The 19,868-nt window shown below is 42.3% G+C and overlaps 1 pseudogene; it reads left to right on the forward strand.

Moving 5' to 3' along the window:
* Positions 1–19,304, forward strand: part of LOC124620365 — a 123,523-nt pseudogene extending 104,219 nt beyond the window's left edge.
* Positions 19,305–19,868: the final 564 nt, after the last annotated feature.

Genomic DNA, 19,868 nt, shown 5'->3' on the forward strand with positions numbered 1-19,868 from the left:
TGCCTATCCGCTGCAGATCTTCCTGTATTTCGCTACAATTTTCTAATGCAGCAACTTCTCTGTATACTACAGCATCATCCGCGAAAAGCCGCATGGAACTTCCGACACTATCTACTAAGTCATTTATATATGTTGTGAAAAGCAATGGTCCCATAACACTCCCCTGTGGCACGCCAGAGGTTACTTTAACGTCTGTAGACGTCTCTCCATTGATAACAACATGCTGTGTTCTGTTTGCTAAAAACTCTTCAATCCAGCCACACAGCTGGTCTGATATTCCGTAGGCTCTTATTTTGTTTATCAGGCGACAGTGCGGAACTGTATCGAACGCCTTCCGGAAGTCAAGAAAAATAGCATCTACCTGGGAGCCTGTATCTAATATTTTCTGGGTCTCATGAACAAATAAGGCGAGTTGGGTCTCACACGATCGCTGTTTCCGGAATCCATGTTGATTCCTACATAGTAGATTCTGGGTTTCCAGAAATGACATGATACGCGAGCAAAAAACATGTTCTAAAATTCTACAAGAGATCGACGTAAGAGATATAGGTCTATAGTTTTGCGCATCTGCTCGACGACCCTTCTTGAAGACTGGGACTATCTGTGCTCTTTTCCAATCATTTGGAACCCTCCGTTCCTCTAGAGACTTGCGGTACACGGCTGTTAGAAGGGGGGCAAGTTCTTTCGCGTACTCTGTGTAGAATCGAATTGGTATCCCGTCAGGTCCAGTGGACTTTCCTCTATTGAGTGATTCCAGTTGCTTTTCTATTCCTTGGACACTTATTTCGATGTCAGCCATTTTTTCGTTTGTGCGAGGATTTAGAGAAGGAACTGCAGTGCGGTCTTCCTCTGTGAAACAGCTTTGGAAAAAGGTGTTTAGTATTTCAGCTTTACGCGTGTCATCCTCTGTTTCAATGCCATCATCATCCCGTAGTCTCTGGATATGCTGTTTCGAGCCACTTACTGATTTAACGTAAGACCAGAACTTCCTAGGATTTTCTGTCAAGTCGGTACATAGAATTTTACTTTCGAATTCAATGAACGCTTCACGCATAGCCCTCCTTACGCTAACTTTGACATCGTTTAGCTTCAGTTTGTCTGAGAGGTTTTGGCTGCGTTTAAACTTGGAGTGGAGCTCTCTTTGCTTTCGCAGTAGTTTCCTAACTTTGTTGTTGTACCACGGTGGGTTTTTCCCGTCCCTCACAGTTTTACTCGGCACGTACCTGTCTAAAACGCATTTTACGATTGCCTTGAACTTTTTCCATAAACACTCAACATTGTCAGTGTCGGAACAGAAATTTTCGTTTTGATCTGTTAGGTAGTCTGAAATCTGCCTTCTATTACTCTTGCTAAACAGATAAACCTTCCTCCCTTTTTTTATATTCCTATTAACTTCCATATTCAGGGATGCTGCAACGGCCTTATGATCACTGATTCCCTGTTCTGTACATACAGATTCGAAAAGTTCGGGTCTGTTTGTTATCAGTAGGTCCAAGATGTTATCTCCACGAGTCGGTTCTCTGTTTAATTGCTCGAGGTAATTTTCGGATAGTGCACTCAGTATAATGTCACTCGATGCTCTGTCCCTACCACCCGTCCTAAACATCTGAGTGTCCCAGTCTATATCTGGTAAATTGAAATCTCCACCTAAGACTATAACATGCTGAGAAAATTTATGTGAAATGTATTCCAAATTTTCTCTCAGTTGTTCTGCCACTAATGCTGCTGAGTCGGGAGGTCGGTAAAAGGAGCCAATTATTAACCTAGTTCGGTTGTTTAGTGTAACCTCCACCCATAATAATTCACAGGAACTATCCACTTCTACTTCACTACAGGATGAACTACTACTAACAGCGATGAACACTCCACCACCGGTTGCATGCAATCTATCCTTTCTAAATACCGTGTGTACCTTTGTAAAAATTTCGGCATAATTTATCTCTGGCTTAAGCCAGCTTTCTGTACCTATAACGATTTCAGCTTCGGTGCTTTCTATCAGCGCTTGAAGTTCCGGTACTTTACCAACGCAGCTTCGACAGTTGACAATTACAATACCGATTGCTGCTTGGTCCCCGCATGTCCTGACTTTGCCCCGCACCCGTTGAGGCTGTTGCCCTTTCTGTACTTGCCCAAGGCCATCTAACCTAAAAAACCGCCCAGCCCACGCCACACAACCCCTGCTACCCGTGTAGCCGCTTGTTGCGTGTAGTGGACTCCTGACCTATCCAGCGGAACCCGAAACCCCACCACCCTATGGCGCAAGTCGAGGAATCTGCAGCCCACACGGTCGCAGAACCGTCTCAGCCTCTGATTCATGCTTGATGTCTTCCCCGACAGCGATGTAATCTTTCAGCAGTGTAAATGTCTGTGTCTCAGAGCCAGAATCATGCTACAGAGGTTTGAAAAGCATTATAGTGACGTCATGTTGATGTCTTGGTGGACAAATTTGCCTGATGTAAACCTAAAGAACCCATCTGGATCGCTATCAAGCATCATTACCACGTATGCAAATCAGTGATATGTTATTTACGTGAATTACAAGACCTGTGTGTAGACATCTAATGTTTCATACCTCCTCAAACCTAACAACAAGCTGTCTGATCCCTGATACGCAGAATCAGTGATGTATTTTGTCCCAAAGATGGACAAACAAGCTATTAAGCAGGTCATAATGTTTTGGACCACCAGTCTATACAGGATGTTACAAAAAGGTACTGCCAAACTTTCAGGAAACATTCCTCACACACGAAGAAAGAAAATATGTTATGTGGACATGTGTCCGAAAACGCTTACTTTCCATGTTAGAGCTTATTTTATTACTTTTCTTCAAATCACATTAATCATGGAATGGAAACACACAGGAACAGAATGTACCAGCATGACTTCAAACACTTTGTTACAGGAAATGTTCAAAATGTCTTCCATTAGTGAGGATACATGCATCCACCCTCCGTCGCATGGAATCCCTGATGCGCTGATGCAGCCCTGGAGAATGGCGTATTGTATCACAGCCGTCCACAATATGAGCATGAAGAGTCTCTACATTTGGTACCGGGGTTGCGTAGACAACAGTATTCAAATGCCCCCATAAATGAAAGTCAAGAGGGTTGAGGTTGGGAGTGTGTGGAGGCCATGCTATTGGTCGGCCTCTACCAATCCATCGGTCACTGAATCTGTTGTTGAGAAGCGTACAAACACTTCGACTGAAATGTGCAGGAGCTCCATCGTGCATGAACCACATGTTGTGTTGTACTTGTAAAGGCACATGTTCTAGCAGCACAGGTATGAAATCATGATAACATGTTCCATAGAGTGTAGGTGGAAGAACATGGGGCCCAATCAAGACATCACCAACAATGCCTGCCCAAACGTTCACAGAAAATATGTGTCGATGACGTGATTGCACAATTGCGTGCAGATTCTCGTCAGCCCACTCAAGTTGACAGTGAAAATTTACAATTTGATCACGTTGGAATGAAACCTCATCCATAAAGAGAACATTTGCACTGAAATGAGGATTGACACAATGTTGGAGAACCATTTGCACAAGTGTACCCGTGGAGGCCAATCAGCTGCTGATAGTGCCTGCACACGCTGTACATGGTATGGAAACAACTGGTTCTCCCGTAGCACTCTCCATACAGTGACGTGGTCAATGTTATCTTGTACAGCAGTAACTTCTCTGACACTGACGTTAGGGTTATCGTCAACTGCACGAAGAATTGCCTCGTCCATTGCAGGTGTCCTCGTCATTCTAGGTCTGGCTGGAATGTTCCGTGCTCCATAAGATGCCGATCAATTTCTTCGAACGTCTTCCTGTCGGGACACCTTCGTTCTGGAAATTTGTCTCGATACAAACGTACCGCGCCATGGCTATTGCCCAGTGCTAATCCATACATCAAATGGGCATCTGCCAACTCTGCATTTGTAAACATTGCACTGACTGCAAAACCACGTTCCTGACAAACACTAACCTGTTGATGCTACGTAGTGATGTGCTTGATGCTGTTACTGTAGAGCAATGAGTCGCATGTCAACACAAGCACCGAAGTCAACATTACCTTCCTTCAATTGGGCCAACTGGCGGTGAATCGAGGAAGTACAGTACATACTGACGAAACTAAAATGAGCTCTAACATGGAAATTAAGCATTTCCGGACACATGTCCACATAACGTATTTTCTTTATTTGTGTGTGAGGAATGTTTCCTGAAAGTTTGGCCGTACCTTTTTGTAACATCCTGTATAGAGAATGAGAGTGATCCTATCATACTTCCCCGGGGCACTCCTGAGAATAACCCCAATACCCCTGCCTCTGATGAACACTCACCATCAAGGACGACATTCTGGCTTCTACTACACAAGAAGTCATCTCGAGCCATTCACATATCTTGAAACCTAATCTGTAATTTCAGACCTTCATCAACAGTCTGCAGTGGCGCACTGTGGCAAACACTTTCTGGAAACAGCAATGTGGAATCTGCCTGTTCCCTTCATCGCTGATTTGCAGGATATCTTGTGAGAAAGGAGCAAGTCGAGTTTCACATGAACGATGATTTCTAAATCTGTGCTGATTTGTGAACAGAAGCTTTTCTGTCTCATGGAAATCAAAGTGAAAATACATTCAAGAATTCTGCAGCAAACCATTGTTAAGGATATTGGATTGTAATGTTGTGGGTCCATTTTTTTACTCTTCTTATATACAGGAATTACCGTGCTTTTTTCCAATTGCTTAGGACTTTGCATTAAGCAGGAAATTACAATAAATGCATGCTAAGAACAGGACCTATGCCATAGTGCACTATTAGTCGAGAGACCCATTGCTGAAATTTTGACATTATGTTGGCTAGACAGTAGGTTGGAGGATTCAGTTCTGATACTGCACAGCTCTCAAATTATACTTACTAGTTGTTAGAGGCATTTGATATCCATAGGTGACACCAGACCAAAACCAGACTGACTCAACTATGTGCTGAATCTGTGGGTCTTCACACTTGAGACATGCATTGGTACCTGGCCATTTCCGCACCCTTCTACAAGGATCATCAGGTATCAAAGAAATGCTTCACTTATTGTGAAAGGAATACAATACCACTAGTAATTTCCTTTCCTATTGCACCACAAACAGAGTGAGGGCAAAATGACTTGTCTATATGCCTATTAGTCGCAGTAGATTGTTCTGCAGTCAGCGTCAACAGCCATTTCTCTAAATTTTCTCACTAGTGCTCCTTAACAAGATTGTCGCTTGCCATCCACCGGTTTTCATGTACACCACGATTCTTTGTGCACTACATTCCTCGGGGGTTTGTACTGTAGTACATAATGGACACCTAGAGACCCCACTGAATGTGTTGAGATGGTTGTGTACCGTGTGAGTCAACACAGCTCTCCCCATTATCTGCAAAAAAAGTCACAGTGCAGTTACAGTAAGTTCCCGAGGTATTACCTGTCAGCTATAATTTGAAGTTAGCAGTCATCAGTTGTTGTTGGCTCTGAGCAATCTCTGTAGTGCTGATTTTTAACATTTTGTTACTGCAAAGGCTGTGGAATGTTCATTTGATGTCGCTGTAGCGTTTGCCAATTGTGTGGTAACTTTCCATGCTGACAAGCATTCTTACTGTAAAGTAACAATGCCTGGGCAGTCTTTAAGCATTAACGCTTTAATCCCTTTGCAACGTCAAATTTTTTGATGTTATATTGGACATGTGATCAGTTTGTTTATTTATTTATTTTTGTAATTTTATTTTTGTGGTTTAGTACAAAAACTGTAGTGGTAGTGTATTTCTCCTAGAGCCCTTTTGTGAGCTGGTATTTTCCTCTGTGAAAATGAGGCAATTTTTTTTTCCAACTACACAAGTGACGATAGTAGTGATCTGACAATAAACAAAAACTGTTTGTTGTAGCAATTTTTATGCATCTGGTACAGTGTACTATTACAAGATACCAGGTACATCTACAGATGGTAATATATATTCCCAAAAGCTTTGTAAAACCACTAAGTGGTTGGCAAGTATGCTTCCCGAGATTCACAAAAGACATATTGTGTTTACTTGAATCTAAGCTGCACTTTTTTCCGGTTTTTGTAATCCAAAACACTGCCTGCGGCTTAGAATCAAGTGCAAAGTAAGCGGAAGTTCTGAAAGATGTTGGTAGGTGCCGCCACAACTAACTTCTGCCGTCGAATATATGTAGCACTACACAGGCATGCTTTGCAGGCACAAAGATAAATACTGGCGCCAAAACCTATGCGTCAGTAAACAAACTGAAAAAAAACAGGGGTGGGGGTGGAAGATGAGCTTTTTTCTCTGCCCCAAGGTTCAACCACTGTATTTCCATACTTTATCCAACGAAGTAAATACAAATTCCGTATTCTTCATCTCCGAATGTTGCAGCCTTTCAATGTACTATGAAAATCCGACTGGAAGACTGTTTGGGATGTTTGTCAATATGGCCAAGTCTACGTTCTGAATTTTTGTCCTACCTGTGACAAGAGATGGTTGTTAATAGCAACTTTTATGAATTGTGAATCACATCCAGTATTCTCTTCACCATAAGAATAATTCGAATGTAAACATTTTGCCATGTATTCCTACATGTTTCCTGCTATCTCATTTAAATCCTGTCTTCCTAATAAACTATGAAACTAGAGTGAGACAACAGCAAACGCGGAAGAATATATATATCATGTCATGTTTATATTCGTATTATTCCTATGCTGAATAGTGATATAGTCAGAAATGAAGCACGGCAACTGACTAGATTTTTAAACCTAAGATGGCTCTAATTTCTGTGCAGAATGTAATGCACTAAAGAGGCGTCTCCAAAAATTTTCAAACGGAGAAAATTTTTTGCTAAACTTTCGTTGGAACATCTATCATATGCAGTCTATTATATGGTTCTTGCTGATCATTATCAAAGAAACCAGCAGTGTAAGTAACAACAAATAGCAGTCTCTTGCCATTGTTTCACTGATGAGATGATTCCTCTCTCTTTTTTTTTTTTTTAATTGTAAGCGGCAGTAGCGTGCGCAAAAGCAAGCCATCCCGCGAGCGGCGACAGGCCATAAACACGCATAATCAGAATGCGACAAACAATGCACGGCACAGTATGATAATGCGTTTTGAGCTTAGAGTGACGGAAACACCTATAACAAAGAGAACGGCACTTATCAGATCAAAGAAAAATAAGCAATCAATTCAAACCAGACGACGCACGTGAAAAAGGCTCTCTAGTATAAATATGGATGGAGAGCCTAACGCATAGCAATGACTACGTGGTAAAGCTTAACTGCTAAGTTTACCACACGCACCAAACTACTGTAGCTGTATCGTCATTCATTCGACCTACATTGTCTCAGGTTGAAAGGGCTACTCTGAGATGAACAGGTTGCCACAGGAGAGTAATGCATGGACTTTAACTGTTAGTTGCCCTGAATGTGAGTCCAGTGAGCTCACCACTGTGCCACCTCGCTCGATATATTTTGAGAGAAGTTCCTGATTTAACCATTTCACAGGATGTGGGAAGTGTACTTCCCATCAACTGTATTTCTTTACTGTATTCCTGAGAACACATCATACGAGCTCTGTATGCACCTGGCACCTGATGTTAGTTTGCTGCACCAGCTGAACTTTCTGTCTGTTATGAAATGTAGCTTTTAATTGTCATTAAATGTCACTTGTTCCTTTCAGAAGCAGTTGCAAATATACGTGCCACCAAATAATGTTGTTTTGAAGGCCACTGGGAAGTATGCTTACTACCAAAGTAATTTTTCCGTGATACAAGGGGAATATACTTACCACAAAATTAATTTCTTTTTTGGACTGCAGAAAAGATACTTACCACCAACTGACCATACTTACCACTAATTTAGTTGTTTTACTATGCTCTTGGGAAAATGTTGTACCTCCTCTGGATGTGGTTGACCTTTTGTGATAATATGCTAAACAACTGGTGTCTGTTTGTCATGACATCAGTGCTGTTGTCACTTGTTACAACAGAACACATTGTTTCATTCTGCAATATATGCTATTGTGACTTGTCTCAGCTCGTTTCTTTAAGCAGTGTTAAATGAAGTTTCTAGGATTGTAAAATAGATAGTCAAATAAAAACAGAAAATTCCTTTTTTTCACATGTAGTAGTAACTCATAACAGCTTACTAAAGACAGTGGGAAGTATACTTACTACTATAGTTTTTTGCTCCTAAATCACAAAAATAAAATAATCAAAAATTAAATTTAGTTGAAACTTCTAAAATGATACCAAAACAATTAACTTTACAGGGCTGCTACAAAAAATGTGCCTACAAATGGGTTAAAGACAAAGTATGCAAGCTGTGGGGGCAGTGTGAAACTTTTTTAAGCACTGTATTTGAAAAATATTATTCATTTTGTTCCAGTTCTAGAATGTTAGGTTTTGTGGATTTTTGCCTGTACATTAATGGGTGTGGATGCGTTCAGTGGAGGCAAGTGTGTCATGTATGATTTTTCTCAGTAAATATGTCCTACTGACGTTGCAGTATATCTCCAATGTTCTGGATGCATCAAATGAAGTTTAAAAGACAGCTAACTGCTGCTGCTGGTATGCCTCTTCATGTAAATGTCAGAGTTACTATTATTATTCAATACAAAAAGGAAGATTACCAGCTTAGCAATTTGCTGAAAATGAGTTCATTAAAGGGAATATTACAATTAACATCCTGTTAACGACAAATTAATTAGAGATGGGAAGCAGCCACAGATTGGAGAAGGAAATTAATACATTTCATACTGTGCTCGAGCACAGGCAATAAAAAACAGTGAGCAAACATGATGCGTGTACTTGTTGCCTCAGGGTCTCCTGCGAAACTGAGGTGCTTGAGTAAGCTACATCACACTGCTTCGTTGTGTGCTTGTTGTCAAGCCAGTTTATGAAGTACACATCCCTCTTCATTTTTATATAACTTTGTTTTGAATGCACTGTACAAGAATATTGAATACTTTGAAAATTATCGAGTTCAGCCATTCATTCACATGTAATATTCCAACAGCTCCATCACCGATGAGAGACTTCAGGGGTGTAAAACGAGTAAGTGAGAAGTGCCACTGAACTACTAACAACCATTTTCATCTACTACTAATCTGCTCACATTAATCATTATTCAAGGGGATCAGTTCTACATCATTTTATTTTTATAAATATGCAGAGAAGCAACTACTTGAAAAAAGCCAATGCTCTGCTACTTAAACTGCTCTGCCACTATTTTGATTTAATACTTCATGCTAAATGGGCATTTAATTCTACACAGGACACTGTCATCTAAACTTATTCTGATAAATTCATATACTTCCTTCCTGTGCAATGTCCTTTATGCTGTCAATGCCACGTTGGGAACAGTACAGTAGTTTCTGTTCCGTGGAGAACCAACCGTACCTGCACATAGGCTATTATTATGATGGAATCACCACTTCAAAAGGCATTCCAAAGCTGCTGCCAGCTTCCCTCTGTGGAGTAAACCATCTACCATTCCTGTCTGCTCCTAGAGAATATGTTGCATGGCTAAATATGGTTTTCTGTTAGAAAGTGTTTGTGCGTTGTGTATCTGAGATGGGACAGGTAGGTAAATTCACATATCCAGGTAAATTATTGGTGGACTGGCTAATAAAACATTTTTTACTTTACATTTGAATATTTGGGGATTTCCAGATTGCTCCTAATTTTGGCTGGGAGATGTTAAAAGGGTGTTGCACCTGAATATAAAACAGTTTTCTTAACCCTAAGCTCTTTACGGGTGTCAGTCCTATTGAGGAGGGGTACTCCTGGGCTGTGCACCTGAGTTTCTCCTGGGCCACCTGCAGCATCTGTACTTGTAACATGCCTAGGTCATTATACGAGTGGTCAATTGGCCATAAAGAGGTTTGGTTGGATATGTTTATGTTTAGTGTGCAATACTGCTTTCCCGTATTGCCAGTTGGTCAGCTAGATATTTGCAGCTGGCAATGCCATTTAGTTTTGCTGTAATGCAGGGATTCACCAGTGTTTATTTTGTCTGTGAGTTTGTGCTGTCCACAGGTGATTAATTGTCCCTAGATAGAAGTGTTTTTCAGCAGTTGTGTTTTCACCCGTGGTTGTGGTCGTAGTTTCCCAGGTTAAGAATGAAGTGATTGTCAGAGTGTCTCAAGTTCCTGTACAGTAGTGTGGTGAGTTTTTTGAATATCTGTGTGTGAGTCTCAAGGCAGTATTCTCTGTGAAGGTCGACAGTCTGTGTGGACTGTGGTGCACTTCGTTGTGTATCACCTGTAGGCGGCACAGGCGGTCAGAGCCACGTAACCCCAGACTGCAGCTGCATGTATCATCATGGGTCTAATCAGTATCATGTACACGGACCTCGATATCCTCCTATTCAGTGTGCTTTACCTGTTGAGCTTAGAGGAACACTGTTTGAGCCTTGCATTTGCTCAGTTGGCCTGTCACTGAAGTATTTGACTTTCACACTGAAACGTATTGGGCGTGTGTGTAGTGTTATTTGTCTGCAGTCTTAATGTGGGGTCCTACCCACTCATCTCATATAGGGTGCCTAAAGGATGCTGCATTCTCAAAATGCTATACAACAATTCAAGCAAACAACATTAATAGTTTTTATTACAAATAAGAAGCTTGACAATGCTTGACCTGGAATTTACAATGGTGTCGCAAGCAATAGGCGACATGCAGTATAAATCCGAGTCCTTTGCTATATACAATGTTCGTGCAAGTTTCACACACAGCTTGTGGATCACTAATAACTGTTATTGTAGCATTCTGCGCTAGGCCTGTCCGTATACTGTCCTAATCCTGTCCAAATACTGAGTGGCCGAGGCTGGCAGGAGTGGCACTTATATTCTCTTTGTCTAGGGGCCTGGTCCCATTGTGGTGTGGTCCTTGCCAGTGGGCTATTCGCTGACGGTGTGTTCACTGCCTTCTTTGCTCTTGCGATCTTAATTTTCATTCCAGTGCTTGTGGGTATGCCAGAACACTTAATGATTGTGCAGTTGTTATGGTTTGTCAGTGAACAGAACTGCTTCACACTTGTCAGCATTTGCTTTAACACACTGTCGTTCCAGCTAGGCAGTTTTGTTTGCAGTTGCGAATTATGCCTGATGGTTTCCAGTCTTGCACTAGGATGGTAGTGTCATCTGCGTAGATGGTTGCCATTGTGTTTTGTTCAGTTGGAAAGTCATTGACGTAGAGATTAAACAAGAGGGGCCCTTGGATGCTGCCTTGGAGTACTCTCACTTGTATACTGTGTTGTGTTGACTGTTTGCCCTGAATGTCGGTGTTGAAGCTTCTGTGAGTGAGATATGAGTGTGTAAGGTGTACGAGCTCGTCGGAGAGACTAGCAGTGCAGAGTTTGCGAATGAGACGATTGTTCCGTAAATGACTGAAGACCAGGAATAGTGCTCCTGTAGCTTTATGGTGTTGGGGGTGTGTGTAATATGTTCTACTACACGGAGGAGTTGTTGTGTTGTGGAGTGGTGATTGCTGAATCCAAATTGCTCCAGTCTCAGCGAGTCATTGGTGTTGCAGTGCATAGTAAGATGTTTGAGAATCATCTTCTCAACAATCTTATTCAGGGAGCTCAGCAGGCTGATGGCTCCATAATTTTGTGGTAGGGAGTGGTATTTCCCTGGCTTCCTGAACATCAGGACAGGGAAGTGTTGATGTTGTAGAATGGTATTCATCATATGTGCGAGATGCTCTATAGCTTTATTCGTAAACTCCTGGGTGACATGGTTTTGAAAGTGATTGGGACCAGGAGCTTTTCTAGTTGTTTTGTGCTTAATAACCTGTGTAATTTCATGTGTAGCAGTATGTATTGTTACATTGCACTTGGGCTGGGTTACAGGCCATGTAACCTCCTGGTCCATTTCAAGTAGCAGTGCTGGATTGGAAGGAGTCAGATTCAGTGTGAATGATGTTGCTAGTGTTCTGGTCATCAGCTCATGCTTCCCCTCCATGGAGTATGCTGGTCTGTAAGGTATTTGTAAACTTGGTGTGTAGTATTTCTTCTTGGTGGAGTGGACAGCTATTTGCCACACTCCAGGTCATGTGGTGTGCAGCCCTGCGAGTCTATTGTCCCAGTTTGTGGTTTTAAAAGTTTTAATTTAGCCTGTATGATCCCCTGGAGCCTGCTAATATGCTGTTTGTACATCCAGTATCTCCCGAGATGATCTCTCATTGACATTGGCCCCTGTATTTCTGGGAGCAGGGCCATTGAGCATTCTTGTGGTATAAGTACTGTAATGGTACCTGCTATTGCATCCTGAACTGCGGTGGTAAGGGCTTTGACAGCTTCAACAAGTTTCCTGCTTTGTGTAATTTTGGGAATTTGTGGGATATGACTTTTCAAGCATTTCCTTGAACAATACCCAATTCACACGCTTGTAGCTCAGTATCCTGTGAGATTCATCATACTGCTGTGTTTCTTGCGAGTAAAGTATTACAGGTGTTTGATGAGGCCAAATCATGTATAATTTCAATGTTGATTGTGACTATAATGCCTATCACATCTAATGTCTATCACATTTAGTCTCTGTTCCCTGTTTTAAGTGTCACCTCAGCTGGCACTAGTGTAATGTAGTTTGGGCGCAGTGCATGTTCGCATAGTTTTTTTGCTATTGGTGTTTGATCTTTGTTAGTTCCAAGCAGAGTGTTTAGCATTAAGATCACCAGTGGCTATTAGTCACTATGCTATGTTGAGTATTGTGCTGATATCGCTTGTTATGATATTACCAGATCAATTGTATATCGATATCAATGTAGTGTTCACTCAATTGACTTGACCCTAACAGCTGTGGCTTCTAGTCTTTCAGGTTCAGGGATCTTAATATTTGTGTATTCTTTGTCTCAATATATGAAGATTGCTGTTCCATCCACAGTTGTGCCTTCAGGTGGTCAGTACAGTAGATGTAATATCTTGAGAAGAGTAGTTGTTTGTGTGACTGGAGCTCAGCTTCGTTCATGAGAACATTCCAGATTCCCTTCTCCTCCATAAATGCAGCTAGCTCTGCCCTTTTGTTCCCAATCCCATCTGCATTCCAGAACAGCATCTAGGTCAAGGTACTGTTGTTTGTGTTTTGTGGTGTATTACCTATGGAAGTGTGTGGGCAGTGTGGTGATAGCAGTTTGTATAGCAGCCATGCACTGGCTGTGTGTAGCCGTCATGAGTTTGTGCATGTGTTACGATGAAGAGCCTCAAGAGGATCTTAAGCCATGTGAGTGGGGTATAGTGTCTCCACTATGCCTCTGATTGTGGTGAGAATGTTTGTTATGTCAGCCAAGGTGCTGGCGGTGGTGTTGGTGGCTGGTGGTCCTTATGTTGGTGTACTGGATGGGCTGGCTTGTGTGTTATTCATGGTTCGTATTTCATCTGGGGTCACCTGTGTTATTGCTGTGGTGAGGGGGGCAAGAGTGTGAGTTACAGTTACATTGTTCCTTTTAATGTGTTCCTATGTTTGTCTGGTCTGTTGTTGGTGTATTTGTTGTGGTGTGATAGTGTCCCCTCTTTTGTTTTTTGGGTACCTCTGTTTTATTTCGTGTGTTTGTGGTTGCCCTAGTTTGGGTGTGTCTTCTGTGATATCACAAGTGTCACAATCTGGCCTAGACAGAGTTGACTTGGTGTTGTCTGGGACCGGCAGTGTTGTCATCAGTACAGGGGCAGTTTCTAGCATTGCAGGTGTGGGTTGTGGTTCTGTTGTTGTGGGAGTGTGCCGTGAGTTTGTGGAGCTCTGTGCATCCTCAGTTCATCCACTTCCACTGACAATGCCAGTAAAAGAGATTCCACACCTTACTGGTTGGGGGGTGGGGAGTGTCTTGGAGCTGTTCTGGTTACCACTTGTCTGTCTTTGGCACTTTTGCACCTTAGAGCTTCTTTGTATGCTGCACACCATCTGTAGTTTGCACATGGACCCCTCCACATTTGGTACATTTGATAGTTGTACCAAGTTTAAAGTGTCGTGCTACACGGTTACCAGTGCATTTGCGGCACCGTGTGCCAGATCACATCGGGTGCCGCATGGCCAAACTGCTGGCAGTGGTGGCACTGTTGGGGGACACACGGAAGTGTGTATATTTCTACTACGACCATGTGAAGCAGGAGCATCTGCGTCAGAAAGTTGCAGGAGTAAGCTGTGTCATCGAACTCCACTAAATAGTTTGGCTGCAATCTGTGTGTCACGAATCCAAGAATTCATCTCATGCTCTCACAGTCCCAGCTGAGAGCTGTGATTATACCATGAAGAATGTCATTGAGGGTTGTGGTGTCAACTCCTTTCATGATGTACATTCGAGTTTTCCCCCCTTGGGTGCTATATTTATGATACTCAATTCCCCCAGCTTTGACGATTTTCAGGAGATTTGTGCAATCTGTTTTGTTGCATACATACAGTGATACATGGTCCCTTGTGAGTTTTGTGTTTGGTATATTGTGGGGAGTGACATTCTACAAATGTCTTTTTTAGCTTGCCGAGGCAAGTGTAATTGTGTATTATGACCAGTGGGAAGCCAGTCGGTGTAGTGTTCTGCGTAGCGGCTGGGGTAGTGTTGTGTAGTTGAGGTGCTGCAGAATTGTTTGTATGGTCCCTCATATTACCGATGCTCAGAACTGGTATTGGTAAAAGCATGCTGCATTTGCCGTGTGAGTCAGTAGGCTCAGTTGTTCGTGTATGTTGCTGCTGATTGCATTTTGGACCCACCAGCTTCGAAGGTCCATCTTTGTTCCACGGAGCTGTCACTTCCAGCTCGAGGACTACTGCGGTGGTATTGAGGGCCTCTCTAGTATATTCACTGGTGGTGTGACTTTTGTTGGTGTTGCTGTTGCTGTTGCGTTGCTTCCACCCGTCAGTTGGACAATGAGCTCATGCTGTCACCGAGCCATTGCTTCTTGATTTGTGGCAGCAAAGTCCAGATTTAGCTGGTTCATCACTTACTGATAGGTGACAAAGCAAGACAGAAACGTCAAAGGGAACAGATGGCACTCCTGCCTCTTGTGCTGCAGTCTTGCTACGGGTCGTCGGGTGGGATCTGCTCGGTGGATCTGCGTCTCCCAGACATAAGGATACTTTTAAGGATAGAATGTGGATATGAGACAATTTTACTTTTTCGTCTGAAAAGACGATTTTGCTTTTTTAGTGTACATACAGAAGAGGGGAGTCCTTATGACTCACTTGTGCAAGATGCAATGCTCAGTGCAAGAGAGCACGGGTGGAAGACAGCAGCCTGTACTGGACAGTGTTGTCCAATGTGAACGTTCCCCGGACACTGAAATACCCTATTAAAGAATGGGAGAGTCACACTGGGGAAGTTCCAACCACAGTTGCAGGAACTTTGAGCCAGAACTCATGGCCACCTAGCACTGTCAAGTGTGTAGCAGCGTGTGCTTGTAGGTGACACTCCAAAGAGTGTCCTGTGGCATCTACACCAGTTTTAGCGTATGTGTAACACAAATATCCTCTCGCAGCTACTGCAGGTACAGGGGGAAGGCAGCTGCTCAGCTGCGACTCACCCGTAGTACTGCCCGAGGTTTTCCTTGGTGGGAGGACTGGAACGAGGTGCACCAAGCCTTGTGATGCCCATTGAGGAACTGTTGGAGTGAGACGTAGTGACTCTGAGGTCAAGAAAGCTGGCAGTGACCAGAACAGGGTGTGCTGACTCCCCCCCCTCCCCCTCCCACCATACTGCTTTCAGTGATGCCATTGCAGAGGATTACACTGTGGTTGGTCATCTGGTTTTTATGTGGGCCAGAACATGAAGCTTTCCTTTGCTTTTTTTTGCTAAATTGACTCATACTTCTGGACACAAACACCTATACAGAGCAAATGTATTGGTATCCAGGGTTGGGTTATTTGGGGGGGGGAGTGACAGTTTGTTATTGTTTCCGCCCCCCCTCACCCAGCTTCCCTCAAAAATGCAACTCGCTAGCAACGTCGCTGTTAGCATACGACAGACATCTACAATTTTAATAACAATAATAAGCACACAAAAATATATTAAATTATTCAATATAATAGTAACAATACAAATAGGTGGATCAAAGAATGAAGAAAACATAGAACAAACAAAAGAACTTCATAAAGTGTACAAACTGACATGGACACACTGTAATAAAAGAAACATTTCAGTACAAGGCAAACACATGCGCTATAACACAGTTATAGTATCAGAAGCACTCTTCGCATCAGAAATGACCACAATCTGTGGACCAGGCACCACAAAGCAGAAAGAATACAATGCAAAATCCTCAGAAAATTTTTTGGAGCAGTGCACAGAGATGGCATATGGATGAAGAGATCAACCAGAGAATTATAAGAACACAGAGGCAGATTCAGTCACAATCAGAAAACACCGACTAACATTCTGTGGACACATACACACAATGAACAGCGACAGATTCACAAAGGGATTTAGGATGTAGTAAATGCCTTAATCAAAAAAACCAGTTGGTTTAAAGAGATAGAAGAATGCCAAAACGAGCAGGAATCAGAATGGAAATGATGAATGAAAGAGACAAATTCAGAATCAAAATTATGAACATAAAACTTGAAGTAAAGGGAAGGAAGACAACAGAGAAAATATGTACATATCAAAGGAAACAGGAACACAGTCAAAGAATGAAAAGATTTTGGGAAGAGAAAAGGGAGGAGGAAAGAAGGAAAAAGCTGAACAACCATGTAACAACGAAGTTGAACTCTGTCAGAGTGTGTGCTCACCATCATTATTTCAATAAACATTATGACTGAGCAGAGGTCTGCAAACACATGTGAATGAGGGGAATACTGTTTCTATCAGTGATTTCCAACTGTGTTCGGGAAGTCATTCTTTCTGTTGTTGTTGTATCGGATCTGTTGACAGCTGGTATGTTCAACCCAGTGGTGTGCAGCTTTACCCGGCTGGAATGTTGTCAATCAGACCAAAAGCATGTCCTTGTGGGCAGACCCTAGCACGAGCATCTGAAAAGTGTCCTTTATTACATGTAGCTTGTCATTGCTGGAAGAACTTGGCATTTTTGACACACTTCTGTTTCCATGCTACCTCCTTCTCCAAAAGTTATGTGTGCATTTGGAAATTGGTGAAGTAAAAAATATAAAGACATCGTGTCATTCTGCCACATCTGTCTGTAGTGTGCATTTTGGGGTGCGTGTACGATACAAGGCATTTAGGTATGATGAGGTTACTTAGCCATTAATGTTCACAATGGCTGGCATAAAGGAAACATGACAAGTATTACATTAGAAAGCAACAGCGATAGCTTTCCGACCGCATAAATTCTACTAGGCAGAGTCAGAAGCAGACACAGTGGCCTGTGCCAGATACGAGGGTTGGAAGTGGCTGAAATGTGAGTCGTGGGACAAAGAGAAAGAGAGAGAGAGAGAGAACACACAGACAGCACCATAAAGCATTCCCCATCTCTTTCTGCACAGAATGCACCACACTGCTGCCTTCTTAAGTGCACCCCAGTATAATATGTTGTTTGGGAAGTGGGTGGTAGTTTTCACCATTGCCACGACCTCCCCTTATATCCACTCCTGCAAGATTGTGAAAACTACAGCCACTGAGGAGATTTATGTGAGATGTTCCTATCAACTTTGTGTAATATTCATATTGCACACTTCTGCAGACAAAACAGATTTTCGACCTTAGCTTAGGAAAGAAAAGAATCATCACAGATCATTAAGGTTCAAAGAACTTGTCTTGAACACTGTAAGGGATCCCTGATTCCACAAACAAAGATGCTAGTATCTGACGCCCAGGTCGATAGCGGACAGGAGTAGATTGTCGAGCGCTGCAGTAGGCAGTGAGACTAGTGCTGAGTGCGCAGTAGTATGGTAGAGTGTCAAGTGAGCAGTAGAGCAGGAAAGACGGGGAAGAATGGTGGTCGAGTGAGTTGTAAATGGTAAAATTCACTGGAGTATGACGAGTGAGCACGTCCCCCTGATCGTCGTGGGGTTGACTCTCACTAATGCCGATTCGCAAGTGATAAGAAACAGAAAGTGACAAGTGCCGAATTACGTGTTTCACGTCAACCGTGTCGGCCAGCAACAACCATGGATTGCAGTGAGGATTGTTGTGAATGTTAACCATCAGCATTGCGTGTGACAAAGTACTGAAAATCAGCAATCAATAAAAAGAGATAACCACAATTAGACGTGTAAGGCAAAGGTAGCAACTGCCTCAGAATTTGTGTGTTAGTAGGAAATATACATCAGTTGTACATCACAACCTTTGTGATTCTTAACAATAGACAAACTTTCAATCATTAGCTATTCCGTCCCAGAACAGCCGCATTCGGTTGAAATACTCCTGAAACCACAGCAGAACAACCAATAGCCTTTCATCCATTAAGCACACGGTCATATATCACAATAATTAACTGTTTGGTGGCTTCGGTAAATTACCCAAAATCCAGTAAAGGAATTAATCGGGGGTGTTTCAACACGAATGCTTAAAAATTCTTTTGTAGTTAACCTATTTTCAGATTATGAAGAGTTGTTTGTTACAGCTTGTATTTTTGTTCCAGGTGGCCCTGAACTTGATGGCTGTAGTGATGTTGTGAAGGCACAAAGTCGGAAGTTGTTAAACCTTCAGAAACAAGATTTTCAAAAGTACTTCTTCTCAGATACCAATATTTCGCCCCTGTTTGTGTCGGATACACAGATGTCTCAGTTGTTGTCACGTAATTTGAGTGTAGTGACTGAATCTAGAAAACAGTTTCTTTTGCTTCCCTGTGCCCCAAGCATTATGTGCAATGCAGGACTCCTAACAAAACAAACACACAGAGCACAGCCCTCTGTCTTCTCTTACCGTTTCTGCAGTTTGGGAGCACAGTCCGAAAGTCGGACTCATGTTGACCGGTCTGGCAGGGCGAAAATGGTCAACGTGGGTTCGAAGATGGTGACAGAACGGACTGCTACAGCATGAGCAAAGGTTTTTGTGGGAGCCGAACTGATGAAACTCATACGAGAAAATGGCCTGAAGGTACTTAGCGTTGCTCGCCTGGCGGGAATTGTGGGGTCCAAGCAGATGTCCAGCCTTATCCCTCTGTGTCATAACATATCTTTAGCCTCTGTGGCTGTGGACATTGAACTGGACTCTGCTCTCAACTGTGTGATTATAACTGGCACGGCAAAGTGTAGAGGGCAGACGGGCATGGAGATGGAAGCTCTCGCTGCTGTATCGGTGTCTGCCTTAACAGTGTACGATATGTGCAAAGCTGTGAGTCATGACATTGTGATATCTGAAATAATGCTTCTGGCCAAAAGTGGGGGAACTAGAGGAGACTTCCACCGGACATGAGCATCTGTGTGGGGCAGTGAAATAAGTTGAGTATACCTGGTGTGATGTAGGCAAATTTCAAAGTCTGTTCATAGTTATCATAAATTATATACACATCGAATTGGCCTGAATATAAGTTGCACCTTTAATTTCGAAAAAGAGAGAAACTTAATTAAAAATAATTTGTCAAGTTGCCCATTTACAAAAGCTTTTCAAAATGTGATTTACCCTTAACCAGTTTTTTTGTAGTACACTATAGATAAATTACACACAAAAACAAAGCTTTCAGTTGCAGTTTTCATGTAAGACACTCTTAACTTCACTAACATTCATTGTTTTGTCACTGTCAGTATTTTTGTCACTCTCCTCCCAAAGTACAGTGGCGTCGCTACAATCCCGGGCATTGCATGTGCAGCATTTCTTGAACCGTACCTTTAAAAAGCACATCTGTTAGATGAATAACTGTGAGTTTGAAATTTGCAACATAACTGTACCGAATTCCAAAATTTTCTCTCAATGTTGTGCTTCATTGGTGAAGAATAAATTATATTCTTTAGTTAGAGAAAAACTGTGCCTGTTCCACTG

The sequence above is a fragment of the Schistocerca americana genome, chromosome 6, assembly GCF_021461395.2.
Source record: "Schistocerca americana isolate TAMUIC-IGC-003095 chromosome 6, iqSchAmer2.1, whole genome shotgun sequence".
NCBI lineage: Eukaryota > Metazoa > Arthropoda > Insecta > Orthoptera > Acrididae > Schistocerca > Schistocerca americana.